Here is a 20,767-nt window from a genome sequence, read left to right as displayed (position 1 = left end):
CATGCATTTCTAGGTCACCAAGAGAGACATGTGGCTTTCCAGGCAAGCTTACCTTTGCCCTTGGATATTATCCCGAAAGCGGGATTGCAAGACGCCTTGGGTAATCTTCCATAGAGACTTGCGTGGCGTGATTTCCACAACCTTCAAACTGCAGAATTGGGGGTGAGAGGAAAATTACAGTTATAAGCTATTTCCTGCTCTAAATGTGACTTTTTTGTACACACAGAGAAAACTTAACACCTCAAGAAGGTACCAAAAGGGCTTTGCGGACTTTCCAAGTGAAAGAATGGCTTTTGCATTGTTTGATTAAAGAAAAAGTCATGAAATAAACCAACTGCACCTGAACCAGGACACCAACTCCTCTGTCCAGTCCAGGCCTCTGATTTCCACCAAATAATTGAAAATCAAAACTGATGACACACTTTTTTAGAGGAATAAAACCATAAAGGCTGAGCAAACCATGAATTACACCTCAGTCTTGTTCTCCTTGGCCTTGGGGGCCTTGGAGGCAAGTACCTACTCAAGTTGGCAATAATATCTTCCTCAATGACTTGTGGCAAGGGCTCAGGCTGGTGCTAGATGAATAGTGAGGCACTAGGGCCTAGGCAGAGGCTTGGCCCAGGCGATGGCGGGATGGAGTTCAGTTAGAAGCATCAATAGAATATTATGATAAACATCCTGAGAAAGAGGTGGGTTTTTTCTTTGTGGATGCAGAGAAAGCCTTTGACAATTTGAATTAGGATATTATGTTTTTAATAATGGAAATAATGATTTTTGGGAAAGGATTTATAAAAGCTATAAAGGCAGTATATCGAGACCAGCAAGTGGCACTGTGTGTGAATGATGACATGACTGACAAATTTAAAGTTAGAAAAGGACATGTGGCTTTCCAGCAAAGTTTACCTTTGCCCTTCGAATGTATCCCAAAAGAAGCATTGCAACACGCCATGGGTAATATTTCGTAGAGACATGGGTGGCGTAACTTGCCCAACCTTCAAACTGCAGAATTGGGGGTGAGAGGAAAATTACAGTTATAAGCTATTTCCTGCTCTAAACGTGACTTTTTTTTACACACAGAGAAAACTTAACACCTCAAGAAGGTACCAAAAGGGATTGTGGACTTTCCATGTGAAAGAATGACTTTGATATTATTATAAAGCTGTTGCCCCTTCAACAGAGGCTTCATGTGCAGAAATGCTTTTCATGTCATGGCGGTAAACGTTACTGGGTAAGTAAGATTCCCTTGAGCCTCTGTACACATGCATTTCTAGGTCACCAAGAGAGACATGTGGCTTTCCAGGCAAGCTTACCTTTGCCCTTGGATATTATCCCGAAAGTGGGATTGCAAGACGCCTTGAGTAATCTTCCGTAGAGACTTGCGTGGCGTGATTTCCACAACCTTCAAACTGCAGAATTGGGGGTGAGAGGAAAATTACAGTTATAAGCTATTTCCTGCTCTAAATGTGACTTTTTTCTACACACAGAGAAAACTTAACACCTCAAGAAGGTACCAAAAGGGCTTTGCGGACTTTCCAAGTGAAAGAATGGCTTTTGCATTGTTTGATTAAAGAAAACGTCACGAAATAAACCAACTCCAGATAAACCAGGACATGAACTCCTCTCTGCAATTCAGGCCTCTGATTTCCACAATATCATAGAATACCAGAAATGCAATCCTTTCATAGAGACATGGGTGGTGTGACTTCCACAACCTTCATACTGCAGAATTGGGGGTGAGAGGAGAATGACAGCAATAAGCTATTTTCTCAGACAGAGAAAATTCAACAAAATAATAGAAAACCAGAACTGATGACACTCTTTGTTTAGAGGAATAAAATCATAAATGCTGAGAAACACATGAATGAAATGAAGTTTCATGAAGTTTCATGAAGTTTCATGAAAAGAAGCTAAGGGAGAAAAAGGAAATGTTCAGGAAATGGAGAGCAGGACAGATCTCTAAAGTGGAGTATATGAGGGTTTCTAGGTACTGCAGATCAGCCATCAGATAGGCCAAAGCTCAGTACAAGCTGGGTCTGGCCAGGAGGGCTCGCTACAATAAGACAAACTTCTACAGATATGTCAGAAGCAAATGCGAAGGAAAAGAGACAATTGGATCACTGTGGGAGTAGATGGAGAAACTCTGATGCAGGACAGAGGAAAAGCAGACAGGCTTAAGGACTTTTTTCCTGTTTTCTCCCTCAAGAACTCAGGCACATCTAGAGATTAGGGGTGTGCAAGGCCTGCCTGTTTCAGTAAACCTGATTCGGTTTTAACTGAATCAGGAAACCGTTTCTTTATTCATGGAATACAGAATCGGTAAGCCATTTCTGTATTTGCGTTTTGGCTTGATTCGGCCATTGTTTTCAATGAGAAAACCTCCCGGATTTCTGGGAGTCTGAGGGGGAGGGTGCATTTTCTGTCCAAAGCACACCAAACTTGGTGGAGACCTTCTCCTAACTCTCCTCTAACTATCTCCCAGGTTTCAGAAAGATTGGACTTTGGGGAGCCATTTTATTCCCCCCCCCAAACAAGGTGCCCCCATCCTCCTACACTCTCCATGGTTCTCTATGGGGAAAAACAAGTCATCTTTCTAGGAGGCTTGGGGTGGCATTTTGCAAGCAAAATGCACCCAACTTTCAGGGGACCTGCTCCCACCTGTCTTCCCACCCTCCACCAAGTTTCAGGCAGATTCCACTTTGGGGGGGCCATTTTATGGCCTCCCAAAGAAGGTGCCCCTATCCACCTCAACTCCACTATTCCCTATGAGGGAAATAAGAGAGGCTTGTGTGGCTAGGGGTGGCATTTTGCATGCAAAAGGCCCCCAACCTTCAGGGGCCCACCTCCCACCTGTCCTCCCACCCTCCACCAAGGCCCAAGCTGATCCCACTTTGGGGGAGCATTATATGGCCTCCCAAAGATGTTGATTGTAATGATTTCAAGAAATGGGTGCATGTGTCTTTAAATGTTTGGTGAGATAGTTGAAGAGTGGGGGTGAAAGAGAGAGATGAGTGAGTGATATGATTGGTTGATGACAGAGTGGGCGGAGTGAAGGCGGTTTTCAGTTATTGAGGGAGGGAAAAAGATTCAGTTAGGGCAAGAGAGGCGAGCTGTGGGCAGCCTGAGAGTGTTCATGTATTTGTGAGGGAAAGGCAACCTGAGTGGAAGCCTGAACTGAATGTGTCTGTGAGACTATATATTCACTCTATTTGAAGCAGGCAAACTGTGGGTGCGCCTGAGAGAGAAAGAATTGAGAGTGAAAAGAAAACAGGCTAGCTGTGTGCTGTCTGAGGAGTTCTCAGTGAGGGAAATGTAGAGCCTAGAGAAAGAGGCTAACTGTGTGTGAAGCCTTACAAGAGATCTGTGTGAATGAGTTTGGATGAAGCAACTAGAAGAACTAAGAACGACTTTTATGTAACCAATACGCTTCTTAAAAAAATAAACTTTGTTTTGTTATATCCCAGAGTTATCTCCCATTCCTATCCTCTGGGCCACATAGAACCACGAAGGAGCCTGACGCTCAAACACGTTACAAAAGGGAAAACTTAAATAAAAATATTGTAATTTAATATTCCTGGTGGCAGCAAACTACCCAGAGGGTGTAAGGGGGAGATTTAAAGCAAAATCTACCCTAAAGAAAGTGAAGATCATAACAAGTGGAGGCATAGCGGTGGGATCCAAACATCCTGAGGAGAAGAAAATATTTTAAGGGGGATATAATAGCCTGGGAGGAAGGAACATTCTGAGAGAAAGGCATTCTGAAGGGACAGATAGCCAAGGAGACAGAGTGTTCAGTTGAATCCTATGAGGAATATAGAACTGTTATAAAGGAAGACACAGAAGAACTAGTAGGATTTATAAGAGAGAACATAATCTGGTGAAGTTTAGTACAATTGTAGAAGGAAATAAAAGTAAAAGAGAGAAATGGCAGAGTTTATGGGGATGAAAAAAGAGGCTCTGATTCAGAAGTGCAATGAGTTAAATTTACCTCATGAGGGGAAAAGTGTAGAAGAACTGAGAGTTATACTGATACAAAGCAGTGTGGAGCCAAGTAGAACTGCAGAGGAGAGGAACCCTGAGGGAATGTATAATCCTAGTCCAGAATATTTAGAGTTTCTAAGAGAAAAAAACGAGCTTGAAAGGGAAAAGCTGAAAGCTGAAATAGAACAAAAACAAAGGGAAAGGGAAGCTGAATTAGAACAAAAACAATTTGAGAGGGAAAAGCTGAAAGCTGAAATAGAACAAAAACAAAGGGAAAGGGAAGCTGAATTAGAACAAAAACAATTTGAGAGGGAAAAGTGGAAAGCTGAAATGGAACTTAGAGTTCAAGAGATGGAAAGACACACCAGTTTGGAAGCTGAAAGATTACAATTAGAAAGAGAGAGACTTAAGAATGGGGACAAAAAGGAGGGAAACTCTGAACCCAGAGCTGATTTACCTCGAGTTACCCCAAAAGATTTTATGGTGTATGTGTCAGGAGAAGATCCACAAATTTTCCTGTCCACTTTTGAACGATCTGCTCAGAACTGGGAAATACCAGAGACACAATATATGAAGTATTTACCCAGCTTAATTAGAGGGGAATTGGCTGAGATCTACAACACATTTCCCTCAGATAAGCCTGTTGTTTATGCTGAATACAAAGAGGCAGTATATGACAGATTTAGGCTAGGTGCTGATTACTTCAGAAAGAAGTTTAGAAGCCTAGTGCCTCAGAAAGAGAAATCATTTAAGTCTTTTAGTGCCAAACTGACAGACTATTTTGATAAGTGGATTTCGTCTGCCAAAGCTAACTCTAAAGAGGGAATAAGGGATCTAATGATTTTGGATCAGTTTTTATTTCAACTTCCTTCAGAAATCAGACTTCTGGTTAAAGACAAACTTCCAGAGAATGTCAAGCAAGCATCAGAGTGGGCAGATAGATTAACCCTTAATAGAGGAGGATGGGATTGTCGTGAAAAGAAAGACTATTCTTATAAACCAGAGTTTAAATCCAGTAAAGGACAAGAGGGAGAAAGGAAAGGAACATATGAGAGAGCTGAGATTATAAAAAGTCAGGATAAAAATATAGAAAGAACCCAAGATGGATACTGGAATGATAAAAGATGTTATGTATGTGGTCTGAAGGGACATTTAGCTTACAAATGTTTAAAGAACCAACCCAAGCAAACAACACCTGAGCATGTAAGGAGGGTCTCTAGAACTGACTCAGATGATCAGAGTGATGAAGATGCTAGAAAATTCGAAAGCTCAACAAACCCAAATGAAACACCCAGTAAAAACACTGAAGAAACAGTCTATTTGTGTGGGGTAAAGACAGATAAGGTTGCTCAGGGTACTGAACTGAGAGAGGTGGTACAAATAGATGGGAGAGATACTTTAGCCATTCTAGACACAGGAGCCTCAGTAACACTGGTCAGGGAGGATTTTGTTAATAAGAAAAACCTGATTCCAGATAAGCAAATATCCTTACAAGGTGTGTGGGGAAATTCTAAAAGAGTACCACTAGCACGGCTAAAAATTAACTGGAGAGGAAAAGAAGAAGATTTTCCTGTAGCAGTTATTAAAGAACAGAAAATACCAGTAGTATTGGGAAGAGATGTAATGGGAGCAAAAGCAAGAATTCAAGTATGCACTGACTCCAATGATTTGCTACAAGCTGAAGCCAAGGGAGCAGAAGACAAGCCCCTAGGTATCTTAGCAACAGACACAATCGATACATTGCAGGAGAGAAAGAGAGAGAGACAAACTCCTGTTAGTAGTACTGCTGAAATGTCCCAAGAAAAAGCAGGAGGCATAAATAAAAACTCTGAGGAGTTTAAAAAAGAAATTATGAAGGATCCTGAGTTAAAGGACATAAAAGAGGAGGCCAGGCAGAATGAGATGAATGCAGAAACAGACATTTTTGCATGGGAAAATGAGTTTTTACAGAAAAGGGTTACTAATGTAAAGATAACTTGTGGAAAAATAAATTCTTTAGAGCAAGAAAACTGCATTCTGGACATGGAAAATAGAAAGCTGAAAAAGACTCTGGAAAAACTCAGATTTCAGCTAGAGTCCTTAGAGAAACAGAATACACAAATTGATGAAGAGAATTTAGAACTCAGAACAGTTGAATCTTTGAAGAGTATGAACCTCAAGATGGCTCAGTTACAATTAGAAAACAAAGAACTGGAAAGTGAGAACCTACAGCTTCAGAAAAGTCTAAAGTTTATAAAAACATCTTTTAAGAAGGCTGAATGTTTAGAAGTCAGTTACCAAGGTTTGGATACAGAAAACCAAAGGCTGCAGAAAGCCCTAGAAAACAGCAACAAAAAGATTCAGCATTTAGAAATGGTGATTTATTTTGCCGTTGCTGCCCTTTTAATTGTCTTTCTACTAATGCACAGGAGCTATCAGTCAGTTAGAAATAGACTTTATGTAGGAAGAGAGAAAAAACTTGATAATAAAGTTGCTGAACGGGTTGAAGACAAATGTAAAGTACTAGAAAAGTTCAGCATGTGCAAAAAACAATATAAAGAGTTAGGAAACTCCTTGAAGGATGATAGCCTACTAAATGAGTCACCCAGTGCATCAAACATGAAGAGAGCATGTAAAGAACTGAGCAGCCCAAGCTCTGTTCGTAAGAAAGAAATGGACTGTTTGGAAAAGAACAGAATACTGATAGAGAAACGACTAGAAGAAGCCAACAACGACCTAGTAGAGAAGGCCATAGCCGAGATGACCTCAGCCCAGCAGTGGAACATCCCAGAGAGAGAGATGACCTCAGCCCAGCAGTGGAACATCCCAGAGAGGAAGATGACACCCCAGCAGAGGAGGAACGCAAGTTAAAGAAACCCAAGACTTTAAACCAAAAACCACAGAAGAGTGAGAAGTGGATTTAACTGGAACTGCATAGAACTATTCCCTAAGCCGGAGAAAGCTGCACACAACTCTTCTGGAAAAGAGATGTGTTCCGCTTAAGGAGAAGGGGGGGGGGGATTTGTAATGATTTCAAGAAATGGGTGCATGTGTCTTTAAATGTTTGGTGAGATAGGTGAAGAGTGGGGGTGAAAGAGAGAGATGAGTGAGTGATATGATTGGTTGATGACAGAGAGTGGGCGGAGTGAAGGCGGTTTTCAGTTATTGAGGGAGGGAAAAAGATTCAGTTAGGGCAAGAGAGGCGAGCTGTGTGCAGCCTGAGAGTGTTCATGTATTTGTGAGGGAAAGGCAACCTGAGTGGAAGCCTGAACTGAATGTGTCTGTGAGACTATATATTCACTCTATTTGAAGCAGGCAAACTGTGGGTGCGCCTGAGAGAGAAAGAATTGAGAGTGAAAAGAAAACAGGCTAGCTGTGTGCAGTCTGAGGAGTTCTCAGTGAGGGAAATGTAGAGCCTAGAGAAAGAGGCTAACTGTGTGTGAAGCCTTACAAGAGATCTGTGTGAATGAGTTTGGATGAAGCAACTAGAAGAACTAAGAACGACTTTTATGTAACCAATACGCTTCTTAAAAAAATAAACTTTGTTTTGTTATATCCCAGAGTTATCTCCCATTCCTATCCTCAGGGCCACATAGAACCACGAAGGAGCCTGACGCTCAAACACGTTACAAAAGGGAGAATTTAAATAAAAATATTGGAATTTAATATTCCTGGTGGCAGCAAACTACCCAGAGGGTATAAGGGGGAGATTTAAAGCAAAATCCACCCTAAAGAAAGTGAAGATCATAACATTGATCTTAGCCTCCCCTTTCTCCATTATTTCCTATGGGGGAAATAAGAGAGGCTTGTGTGGCCTCTCTTGTGGCTAGGGGTGGCATTTTGCATGCAAAATGCCCCCAAACTTCAGGGGCCCATCTCCTACCTGTTCTTCCACCTTCCACCAAAGCTCAACCAGATCCCATTTTATGCCCCCCCAACAGTGGTTCTCCTGCCACACCACTTTGTCTTTCTACTGTGCGTAAGACTTCCACACTGCAGAAACACATGGGATTAGAGCTGCCAATGGCCACAGCTACAGTTCACCTGTACCCAAACTGCCAAATACCACACCCCCACTCCCCAAAACCTAACCTCCCATGTCCTGTGGCTAGCCACTTTCTATTGATTCCTGTTATGGGAAAATCTCCCACAGCAGGAACCCACGGAATGTAGCATCTATGGCCACAGGCACAGTCCTCCTTTTAAATCCACCCCCCACAGCCCCACACTGACCCAAAGACACCCTCCCCAACATTCCCACACCGGCCACTACCTCAGGAGCAGGCTGGCCAGCAGTCCCCCATTGTTCCCTGTGATGGGAACTTTTAAACTCTCTTTCCCAGGGCAATTATGCACAGCCCAGGGGTGCTACAATGGTGGGCACACTCCTGAGTTCGAGCTTGTCCCTGTGAAAGAGCACCTGAACCACAGACACCCTCCCCCAAATTCCTCCACCACCTACAGAGATGGATGGTCAGCCAGCCCCATTGTTCCCTAGGATGGGAACCAACTGCACAACAAATAAAACACAAACAGACACTTAATAAAGTTTTCTCACTTTTTTCTCACTTTCAAAGTACAAGTAGGCAAAGCATTGTGACACATTACACCAGCAGTCCCCTACACAGAAAAATAACACAACTCACTTAACATCAGAGAATCACAAAAACACAATTCCTGTCAAAAACACTTCATTTCTTTAACAGCTGTAGGTTACACAGCAGGGGGGGGCACAACAAAGGGCATGCCAGTAGTATCTTACACAAAAATAACACAACTCACTTCACATTAAAGAATCACAAAAACACAATTGCTGTCAAAAACACTTTATTTCTTTAACTGCTTTAGGTTACACAGTAGGAGGGCACAACAGGGCATGAAAGCAGTCTACTACACAAAATAACACAACTCACTTCACCGTTTTGACAGCAATTGTGTTTGGGTGATTCTCTGATATGAAGTGAGTTGTGTTATTTTTGCCATCTCTAGGTGGTGGGGCAATTTGGGAGAGGGTGTCTGTGGTTCAGGTGCTCTTTCACAGGGAGAAGATCACACTCAGGAATGTGCCCACCATTGTGTCACCCCTGGGCTGTGCATAATTGCCCTGGGAAAGAGAATTTAAAAGTTCCCATCACAGGGAACAATGGGGGCGGCTGGCAAGCCTGCTCCTGGGGTAGTGGCCAGTGTGGGAATGTTGGGAAGGGTGTCTTTGGGTCAGTGTGGGGCTGTGGGGGTGGATTTAAAAGGGGGACTGTGCCTGTGGCCATAGATACCACATTCTGTGGGTTCCTGCTGTAGGAGATTTTCCCATAACAGGAATCAATAGAAAGTGGCTAGCCACAGGACACAGGAAGTCAGGTTTTGGGGAGTGGGGGTGTGGTATTTGGCAGTTTGGGTGCAGGTAGACTGTAGCTGTGGCCATTGGCAGCCCCAATCCCATATGTTTCTGCGGTGTGTCTTCCCCACAGTAGAAAGACAAATTGGTGTGGCAGGAGAACCACTGTTGGGGGGACATAAAATGGCCCCCCAAAGTGGGATATGGTTGAGCTTTGGTGGAGGGTGGGAGGACAGGTAGGAGACAGGCCCCTGAAGGTTGGGGGCATTTTGAATGCAAAATGCCACCCCTAGCCACACAAGCCTCTCTTATTTCCCCCATAGGAAATAATGGAGAAAGGGGGGGGCTAAGATCAACATCTTTGGGAGGCCATATAATGCCTCCCCAAAGTGGGAACAGTTTGGGCCTTGGTGGGAGATGGGCCCCTGAAGGCCCCCTGAAGGTTGGGCCCCTGAAGGGCCCCTGAAGGTTGGGGGCCTTTTGCATGCAAAATGCCACCCCTAGCCACACAAGCCTCTCTTATTTCCCCCATAGGGAATAGTGGAGTTGAGGTGGATAGGGGCACCTTCTTTGGGAGGCCATAAAATGGCCCCCCAAAGTGGAATCTGCCTGAAACTTGGTGGAGTGTGTGAGGACAGGTGGGAGCAGGTCCCCTGAAAGTCGGGTGCGTTTTGCTTGCAAAATGCCACCCCAAGCCACCTAGAAAGATGACTTGTTTTTCCCCATAGAGAACCATGGAGAGTGTAGGAGGATGGGGGCACCTTGTTTGGGGGGGGCATAAAATGGCTCCCCAAAGTCCAATCTTTCTGAAACTTGGGAGATAGTTAGAGGAGGGCTAGGAGAAAGTCTCCACCAAGTTTGGTGCGATTTGGACAGAAAATCCTCCCCCTGACTTCCGGAAATCCGGGAGAAGATTTTCTCATTGAAAACAATGGCCGAATCATTTCGGCAATCTCTGTTTCGGTATTACTGAAATTTTTCGGTATTCAGAAAAAGTTTCGGTAATACTGAAAAAAACCAAAATGGCTCTGATTCGGTAACTTTAACCTAATCAGAATACTGAATTGCACACCCCTACCAGAGATAGTAGAAAATTTGACAGGGCACCTGAGTGGCTAGTTTACATTGACAGATAGTGGAGAGGAATCTGCCTTTACTGGATGAATACAAATCCCCTTGGCCGGATGGGGTGCACCCAAGAGTGCTGAAAGAACTTTCTATAGAACTTGCAGAACCCCATCCATCATCTTCATGGCTTCCTGGAGGACTGGGGATGTGCCACAAGATTGGAGAAGAGTGAATATTATCCCAATCTTTAGGAAAGGGAAGGAGGATAACCTGGGAACCTACAGGCCGGTCAGTCTGACTTCTGTTGCTGGGAAGATATTCGAGCAGATTTTAAAGGGATCAATCTCTAAGCATCTCAAGGACCTCTCAGTGATCCGGGGAAGTCAGGATGGTTTTGTCCCTAACAGATCTTGCGAGACCAACCTGGTTTCCTTCTTTGATTGAGTGACCAGCTTACTGGATCGGGGGACCTCTGTTGACATGATTTATCTGGATTTCAGTAAATCTTTTGATAAAGTTCCCCATGACATTCTGATGGGCAAATTGGAAGACTGTGGACTGGACTATAGGACAGTTTCGTGAATAGGGAACTGGTTAGAGGACCGCACCCAAAGAGTGGTGATCAACGACATTTGTCAGATTGGGGGGAGGTGTCCAGTGGGGCGCTGCAGGGCTTTGTTTTGGGCCTAGTACTTTTCAATATTTTTATCAATGATCTGGATGAAGGAGTGGAAGGGCTGCTCATTAAATTTGCTGATGATACCAAATTGGGAGGAGTAGCAAACACTCTAGAAGATAGAATTAAAATTCAACAAGACCTGAATACGCTGGAGAAGTGGGCAGCTGTGAATAGGATGCAATTCAGCAAAGACAGTATTTCATCTGGGCCACAAAAATGGGAAGCACAAATACTGGATGGGGGATACACTTCTGGGCAGTAGTATATGTGAAAGAGATCTTGGGGTAAGAGTGGACTGTAAACTGAATATGAGCAGTCAGTGTGATGTGGTGGCAAAAAAGGCCAATTCAATCTTGGGTTGTATCAAAGGGGCCATAGTGTCAAAATTGCAGGAGGTCATAGCCCCTCTTTATACTGCCTTGGTCAGGCCCCACCTGGAGTATTGTGTGCAGTTCTGGAGGCCTCACTTCATAAAGGATGTGGACAAAATTGAGAAGGTGCAGAGGAGAGCGACGATGATGATTAGGGGTCTGGAGACTGACCCTACGAGGAAAGGTTGAGGGCCTTGGGAATGTTTAGTTTGGAGAAGAGGAGATTGAGGGGGGACATGATTGCTCTCTTTAAGTATTTGAAAGGCTATCATTTGGAGGAGGACAGGGAGCTGTTTCAGTTGGCAGCAGAGGGTAGGACCCGAAACAATGGGCTTAAATTACGTGCACAAAGGTACCAGCTGGATGTTAGGAAGAACTTTTTCACGGTCAGAGTCATTCAAAAGTGGAATCAGCTGCCTAGGGAGGTGGTGAGCTCTCCCTCACTGGCAGTTTTCAAGAAGAGGTTGGATGAATATTTGTCAGAGATGCTTTAGGCTGATCCTGCAATGGGCAGGGGAGTGGACTAGATGGTCTGTATGGCCCCTTCCAACAATATGATTCTATGATTCTATTTTTTAAAAAAGTTATTCTTTCTCAAAAAGAAGCACTTTATGCTCTGCGCAATTGAGCAACGGGGCCTCTTGTTGAGACAGGATATGAAAATAACCAGGAAAGAAAAGGTGTTGCCCCTTCAACAGAGGCTTTGTGCATTTCTTTTTTTTTTATTAAATAAACTTTTTATTAACTTTAAAAAAACAACATACAATGCGTAAACAGGAAAACAAATTACACAATATTAAAGTCAACTATAATACAAGAAAAAACAGATAGCTTATAATATACTACCAGTTTTCAAATATAATATTAACAAAGGAAAAAGAAAATTTGCTTAGAGAATTGCAATATACCTAAGCAGAGAAGGAGGTTCTTTACAGTTTGTATGAAACCCAACATATTGCTCAGAAACACCATGAGACAAACAATAAGTGCTTTGGAGGGTGTATATCATTGGTTAATAAGTAGTCAAAGAAAGGGAGCCATTTTGTCATAAAATCAGTTTCTTTTGGAAAATGCTGAGATATATAAATAGAATCATAAACTTTCTCCTGGATATAATAATCCCAGACTCTGGAAAACCAACTGTCGATAGATGGGATCTTGGGGGACTTCCAGTTAGCTGCCAAAAGGGATTTTCCGACCATTAGGAGGTCATTAATTAATTCTTTCCTGTGCATTTCTAGGTAACATAGCGAGACATGGCTTTCCAGGAAAGCTTACCTTTGCCCTTTGATTTTATCTCGAAAGTGGGTTTGCAAGACATCTTGGGTAATCTCTCGTAGAGACATCGGTGCTGTGTCTTCCACAACCTTCAAACTGCTTCTCTGGTCGCTGACTGTAATTAAGAAAGGAAGGAAGGAAGGAAGGCTTTAAAATATTTTATCTAAAGAAAAAGTCATGAAATAAGCCAACTCCAGATGAACCAGGACATCTACTCCTCTGTGCAATCCAGGCGCAATTGAGCCTGGATTGCACAATTGCATCTGACAAAGAATCCTGTGGCTCTCTAAAGCTTATGCTACATTAAAGTTGATTTGTCTTAAAGGTAATACTGGACTCTTTACTGTTTTGGTGTAGGTAATATGGACACCATATATCTGGTGACTTTTGAATGCAGCGGGTTTGTTTGTTTTTTTGACGTTAAGAATATTTGAATCTGTTATTTGCTCCAAAATATAGATCACTTGGAGACATTGCCTCTTTTATTAGAAGATAATAGTAGACATTGTTTGTTCAGTTGCAAAATTATATGTGCTTGTGATTGATTTTTATATCTGCTTAAATGCAGTCTAGTTTTTAAAAATACTTTAGTAGTCTGTAGTTTGTTTAAAACTAACAACTTAAGCAGTATGAGTTGAAGAGAGATTTTTCACCTGGGTGTCGCCAGATGTACAACTTAACGGGCAAGAACCAAAGGCTGTCTCTATCAGCCTGTGGCCTTTTGACGCAGGACGGCTGAGTCAGAACTAGCCAAAAACTGGTATCATATTGCATTTTTTTCTTTGTCTAAATTATATTTTTGTGTTTCTTAGTGAGCTGGCTTGAGTCCCTGACTAGAGAGAAGAGGAAGATAGAGATACTTAAATAGTAAGTAAGTAAGTAAGGTTTAATTGTATATGGCCAAAGGCCGTCACAATACAAAGTTAAAAACAGTAAAAATAGATGGTTGTTGTGGATTTTCCCAGGCTGTATAGCCGTGGTCTTGGCATTGTAGTTCCTGACGTTTCGCCAGCAGCTGTGGCTGGCATCTTCAGAGGTGTAGCACCAAAAGACAGAGATCTCTCAGTGTCACAGTGTGGAAAAGATGTTGGCAGGTCATTTATATCTACTCAGGAGGGGTGGGGTTGAGCTGAGTCATCCTGTAAGAGTTTCCCAGGGTGTGGAATGCTAATAGAGGGAGGCTTCACTGTATCCTGAGGAGGTTTGTTTGCATATGGATTGGTGCTTGATGTACTAATCTTATCTGCAGGGCTAACCATGCTCTATTCATTCTTAAAGTCTCTTCTTTCCTGTTGAAATTGTGCTTATGCTTATGAATTTCAATGGCTTCCCTGTGCAGTCTGACAAAGTAGTTGGAAGTGTTGTCAAGTATTTTAGTGTCCTAGAATAGGATACTGTGTCCTGTTTGAGTTAGGCTATGTTCAGCCACTGCTGATTTTTCAGGTTGTCCAAGTCTGCAGTGTCTTTCATGCTCTTTTATTCTTGTCTGGATGCTATGCTTTGTGGTCCCGATGTAAACTTGTCCACAGCTGCAGGGTATACGGTATACTCCTGCAGAGGTGAGGGGGTCTCTACTGTCTTTTGCTGAACGTAGCATCTGTTGTATTTTTCTTGTGGGTCTGAATACTGTTTGTAAGCTGTACGTTTTCATAAGCTTTCCCATCTGATCAGTGATTCCTTTGATATATGGCAAAAACACTTTTCCTGTGGGAGACTTTTTTCCCTTAGTTGTTTGATAAAATACAGTTATTAAAATAATAAAAATAAAATACAATTAAAATGGGACCTTAATAAATACCAGATAGAATTTTCCCTTCCCATTTCCATCTGGGGAAGAGTCATTTGCATTCAGAGATTGACCATCAGAATTAGGTACACCCACAGGGACAAGCATTTCTCATTTTCTAATCCTTCCAGTATAAGCTTATCTGCACCTTCTTTCCATGGTATATTCTGTGCACCTCCTCTGCTATTCTTTTCCTCTATTGAACTGTTCCCTGAATAAGTAATATCTGTCTGTGGGATTGACCCCATTTCTTTCCTGTTTATTTCATGTGTAGAATATCACTTCTTCCAATATTTGCAATTATTTCTCTTGAATTCTATCTCCCTTCCCTTTTCCATTTTCTTCTGAATCTGTGTTAATCCTAGACATATTCTCTTTATTTACTGGAATGCCTTGATTTGGAGATGGACTACCTTCTTTAGGTGTACCTTTTTGTAGACCATCCTCATCCTTGAGGATAGACTCTCTTTCCTCCTTTCCCAATAGCCCTGCAGTGCCCCTCTTATTGGCAAGACTCATTCCTTCCCTTTGCTCTTCTGATATCCTTGCTCTCTCCCACGGAGGAATCTGTCAGCTCCTTTCTCAGAATTACTCATCTGCTGACCACTCCCCTCCACCAGACCCAGATCATCGCTAGCTCTTGTAGGTACACTTGGGGCCCAGCCAGGCAATTTCCAGGGGTGGATGATGTCATTCCCTTTACAAGACATAATGATGAGGGGTTGACTCCCATTAATAACATTGTTCCCATCACTTTGTCTGGTGACCAGGCCGGACTTGGAAACTCTCCCAGAGCCACACCCAGAACCCAGTCTGGCAGCCCCACCATCCAGCCTTGCCACCCTTGGCACTCACTCAACATGGAGGAAAGAAGCAGCAACAAGGAGGAGACAGGCAGCAAAGGCACCAACAGAGAAATGGAACGCCAAAGAGGGCCCAGGTGTTGACAAGCCCTCGTCAGCAGGAGGCAGGCTAGATGGACCAGGTGCTGACAAGCTCTCATTGGCAGGAAGCAGGCTAGGTGGCAGCTCCTGGGTCCTAGCCACTGCCAGCTTCCCAGCCAGGCCCTTAAAGCTGGAGGAAGAGGGCCTAGCTGGAGGAAGAGGGCACAGGGGGCAGAGACAGACAGCCTGTGCCATCACAGGCAGCTGATCATAGGCAGTGCTGGTGGCACAGGGCCATACCCCAACCCAGTAGCAGGCAGTGGAAGAGCTACAGCCCAGCAACCCAGCAGATAGGCTAGAGGGAATGGGAAAGGGTTGGGGGCAAAACAGGCACCGCTGTGGCTGCCTAAGGCAGCCAGGTCAGCAGCTAGGCTGTGGGGGGTGGGGCTAGGAGGTGGTGCCTGGGAATGGTGAGGGGATAAAAGGGAGGTCCACCCACAAGTGGTGGAGGTTGAGAGGAGAGTGTAGGAGCAGGAGGTTTGTTTCTGGAGTGGAAGTCAGTCTACTCAGGGTTGTAGAGGGGCCCCTGGGGAGTACCCAGGGCCCAATCACCTTGCTTCTGAGACCTTCATGAGATAGTATCCCTGCAGCTAAGGAGGGCTAGTGAGCCAACTGTGTTGGAGTAGACCCAAAGACCAAGAAGCAGAAGTCAGGCAGGTGGCAGGTGAGTGCCAGCATGGCATACAGAGATACATGAGGGGTGGGGAATGCTTGAGCCTGATACACTTCCTGCTCCATTTGGAGTGTGCTTGTTGTGTTTCAAATTGTACCTCTTCTCATGTTTTAATTTACACCCCTTTTTCTTGTGTTTCAAATTGCACCCCCTTTCCCTGTTTTTTCCCTTTTTTTCCAGGTTGTGAGGCATATCATCACTGAATTCATGTCTTGTTTGTTCCCCACTTGGAGGCAGACTATCTGCCTCCCCAGGCTTGAGTGTTGGAATAGGTGGCTCAGCATGCCTTGGAAATGGGGGGGGGGGGGCTGCATGTCTCTCTGTATGTATGTGCAACTCTAGCCAAGTAAGCTGCTACTCTTTTGTCTAAGGTGGGAATGCCTCCTGACTCCTCCTTCTCGTCTCTATGCCCCTTGGGAGAATCTCTCTCTTGCCTCATGGTTTTCCAAGGAGGAGGATGTAACCCTCCATGCTCTGCCATGAAGGCCTCATCCACAGACCCGCGCTTTCAGCCTCGCTGCCTAGTTTCAGGCCGTGGTTTAGAATTAGGGAATGTAACTCTTTAGATTAGGTTCTTTCCCTTTTACTACAATGTATTGCTATGGAAGAAATCTACTTCAATAAAACTCTAAGTTGTATCTTTCTATGATTTTGTCTGAAGACTAATTAATGCATGTTTTTAGGGTTTAAACAGTTCTGCCGAAATAACTCTACTGTTACTCTGCTACTATAAAGGTTTCACATAACTGTCATGTATTGACTTAGCTTCTGTCTGAACAAAGGCTCCTGCAGTCTTCTTTACTATTGGTTGCTTCCTGCTTAATTGATGGTACAATTAAACCTATCTATACTTCTTTATCTCTCTCCTAATTCAGTAAGCCAACCATCCAAAGTTGGCAACCATCCTGGTCAACTTTTTTTTTTTTTTTGAAAAATTTTTATTGGGTTAGAATCCATTATTTCCACATTTACATTCAATTTTCCCCAATTTTTTCATCTCTAACCCCCTCCCTTTCCCCCCCTTTTTGTTGACTTCCAACAGCTTTCCAACCCTTTGTCCCCTTTCCCTTACTTTTATTAGCTTCCTCTATCTAAAACAAATATATATTCTCCATTATTCTAAGCAGTACATCCTTAACTATTTTTAACATTATATGCCCAAACTGTAAGCCTTTGTTTCCATCTTAGATAAACAATTTATCCCAATTTTTCAATTTCAGGTATTTCTATATATCATAAACCATATAGATCATACGTTCGTTTATATCAAACAATTTGACTTATTCTCTATATATATTACTCATTCTATCTTTTTATAATAGTTCTATATATCTCTCCTCACGTAGTCAATCAATTTGACCCATCTATATCTTCAGACATTCAGTTTGGTACAAAACTTGTCAGAAAAAAAAGAAAATATTGTTAGTTAATCGCTCCTTATATTTAGTCCTTATAATTAATTATTTTCTCTATGTTCTGTTTGTTAACCTATATATATCTATATATATGTCAATCTGGTAATCTGACTGCTTATTAATTCACATTTATCTCTTCTCCCCCCGGTAAAGTCTCCCCCCTCTACTTCAATACTTCAGTAGTTCTCAAACTGCCACAGTTTTCCTCCCACCTCCCATTTCTTCTCCAGGTATTGTTTCAGCTTCTCCCAGTCTGTGTTGAACTGCCCTGAGTCCAGATCTCTCAATTTTCTTGTCATCTTGTCCATTTCAGCCATATACAGCAATTTGTAAGTCCAATCTTCAATAGTTGGCACTTCTTGTACTTTCCATTTTTGCGCATACAAAAGTCTAGCTGCTGCTGTCATAAAAAATATCAACGTCCTGTGTTGGGCTGGAATTCCCTCCATTCCCAAGTTCAGTAGCAGGAGTTCTGGGTTCTTATTAATTTGAAATTGTAAAATTTCACTCATTTCTCTTATTATTTCCCCCCAGTACTGCCTGGCTACCTCACACGACCACCACATATGATAGAGGGAGCCCTCATGCTTCTTACATTTCCAGCATTTATTAGAAGTATTCAAATTCCCTAGCGCAATCTTCTTTGGTGTCATGTACCAACGATAGATCATTTTATAAATGTTCTCTTTGATATTAATACATGTCGTTGTCTTCATTGTAGTTTTCCACAAGTATTCCCATGCCTCCATTGTTATTTCTTTATTAAAGTTTATAGCCCATTTCACCATTTGTGTTTTAACTATCTCATCCTCGGTATACCACTTCAACAGTACTTGGTATACCTTGGATATTCTTTTCTTATCTTCTTTAAGAAGGGTCTGCTCTAGTTCCGAATTCTCTATTCGTATACCTCCCTTTACAGAGTCCGAATTATATAAGTCTCTGATCTGTCTATACTGGAACCAATCGTAGTTAGGTGATAGTTCCTCTTGTGTCTTTATTCTAAGTTTGGATGCTTCAGTTTTAGTTATTTCTTTATACGTTAAACATTGTTGTTCATTATCAACAGCTCTCGGGTCTATCACCTCATATGGAACCACCCACAAAGGGGTTCCTTCTTGTAGATAAATTCTGTACTTCTTCCAGATTATGTATAGACTTCTCCGAACAAAGTGATGCAGGAACATCGAGTTGACCTTTACTTTGTCATGCCATAAATATGCATGCCATCCAAATATTTTTTTATATCCCTCTAGGGCTAATAGTTTCTTGTTCTTTAATGTCATCCATTCTTTCAACCAAACTAGGCAGATTGCATCATGATAAAGTCTCAGATTGGGCAGTTGCATTCCGCCTCTTTCCTTTGCATCTTGTAAAACTTTCACTTTCACTCGAGGCTTCTTGCCTGCCCAAACAAAATCTGATATTTTCCTCTGCCATTTTTCAAATTGTTTGGAGTCTCTGATGATTGGTATTGTCTGTAGCAAAAACATTACTCTTGGTAACACATTCATCTTAACTGCTGCAATCCTGCCCAACCATGACAAATTCAATCTATTCCATTTAATCAAGTCTCTCTCTATCTGAGTCCATAGTTTTTCATAATTGTTTTTGAATAGATCTATGTTCTTTGCAGTTAATTCGACTCCCAAATATTTCACTTTACTTGTTACTTCACAATCCGTTGTTTCCATTAACAATTGTTGTTTCTGCTTAGTCATATTTTTGCATAATATCTTTGACTTCTTTTTGTCAATGAAGAAACCTGCCAAGTCTCCAAACTCCTTGATCTTATCTATCACTCTTGGCATGTTCTCCAATGGGTCCTCTACAATTAACATTATGTCATCCGCAAATGCTCTGACCTTATATGAATAATCCTTTATTTTTATTCCACGAATTTCCTCATCTTGACGTATTTGTATCATCAGAATCTCCAATACTAGAATGAACAACAATGGAGATAACGGGCAACCTTGTCTTGTTCCTTTACTTATCGTCAATTTCTTGGTCAATTCATCATTCACCACGATTGCTGCAGTCTGGTCTCTGTAAATTTCCTTAATTGCTCTGATGAATCTTTCTCCCAATTGTAGCTTTTCCATAGTGGCAAACATAAAATCCCAGTTTAAATTGTCAAACGCTTTTTCAGCGTCAACAAAGAAGAAACCAACCTCTTTGTCACAACGCTTGTCATAATATTCAATAGCATTGATCACTGTCCTTAAGTTGTCTCTTATTTGTCTGTCTGGCAAAAAGCCTGCTTGTTCCTCCTCTATGACTTCCGAGAGCCACCCCTTCAATCTCTCCGCCAATATCTTCGCAAAAATTTTATAGTCATTGTTAAGTAGTGATATAGGTCTGTAATTTTTCACGTTGGTCAGGTCTTGGCCCTCTTTTGGGATCAATGATATATTCGCTTCACTCCAAGTTTCTGGAATCCTTTGATCCCTTAAAACCCCATTCATCACCTCTTTTAGGAATGGTGCCAGTTCATTAGCCATTGTCTTATAGAATTTAGCCGTAAGTCCATCTGGCCCTGGCGCCTTTCCTAGATTTGCAGATTGTATTGCCTTACTTATTTCCTCGTCAGTTACTTCACTATTCAACTTATTTCTCCAAGCTTCCGAGATTTCTGGAAGTTTGGTTTTCTCCAAATATGACGCTATTGATTCTTTGTTTACTTCTTTTTTATTATACAGCTTAGCGTAAAATTTATAAAAGGCTCTACTAATGGTAGCCTGCTCCAAATACGTTTTGTTATCTTCGCAAATTTTATTTATTATCTTCTTTTCCCTTTTCTTCTTCAATTGCCATGCCAGGTACTTCCCAGGTTTATTAGCACCCTCAAACGCTTTTTGATTCAGTCTTTTGAGATTCCACTCCAATTCTTTATTGCTCATTGCTGTTAGCTGTTCTTGAAGTATTTTAATTTCCTGGTATACCTTCTTTTTCCCTGGTCTCTTTTTTAGCTGTATTTCTTTGGCTTTTATTTTCTCCTCAATCTCTTGTCTTTTCTCCTCTTTCTTCTTTCTTGCTCTACCATTTAAGTCCATTAGTATGCCCCTTACAACCGCCTTGTAAGCATCCCAAACTTTATTGGTTGGTACTTCTTTATTCACGTTGTATTGTATAAAAAACTTTGTCTCTCTTCTCAGTATTTCCATATTCTCTCTTTCCTGTAACAAGTCCTCATTTATTCTCCATGCTTTCCTTTTTCTCTTTTTTCCAAATTTCCACATAATTGGGTTGTGATCTGAG

Source organism: Eublepharis macularius, chromosome 1 (genome assembly GCF_028583425.1).
Source record: "Eublepharis macularius isolate TG4126 chromosome 1, MPM_Emac_v1.0, whole genome shotgun sequence".
NCBI lineage: Eukaryota > Metazoa > Chordata > Lepidosauria > Squamata > Eublepharidae > Eublepharis > Eublepharis macularius.
Note: the sequence above shows the minus strand (reverse complement) of the source record.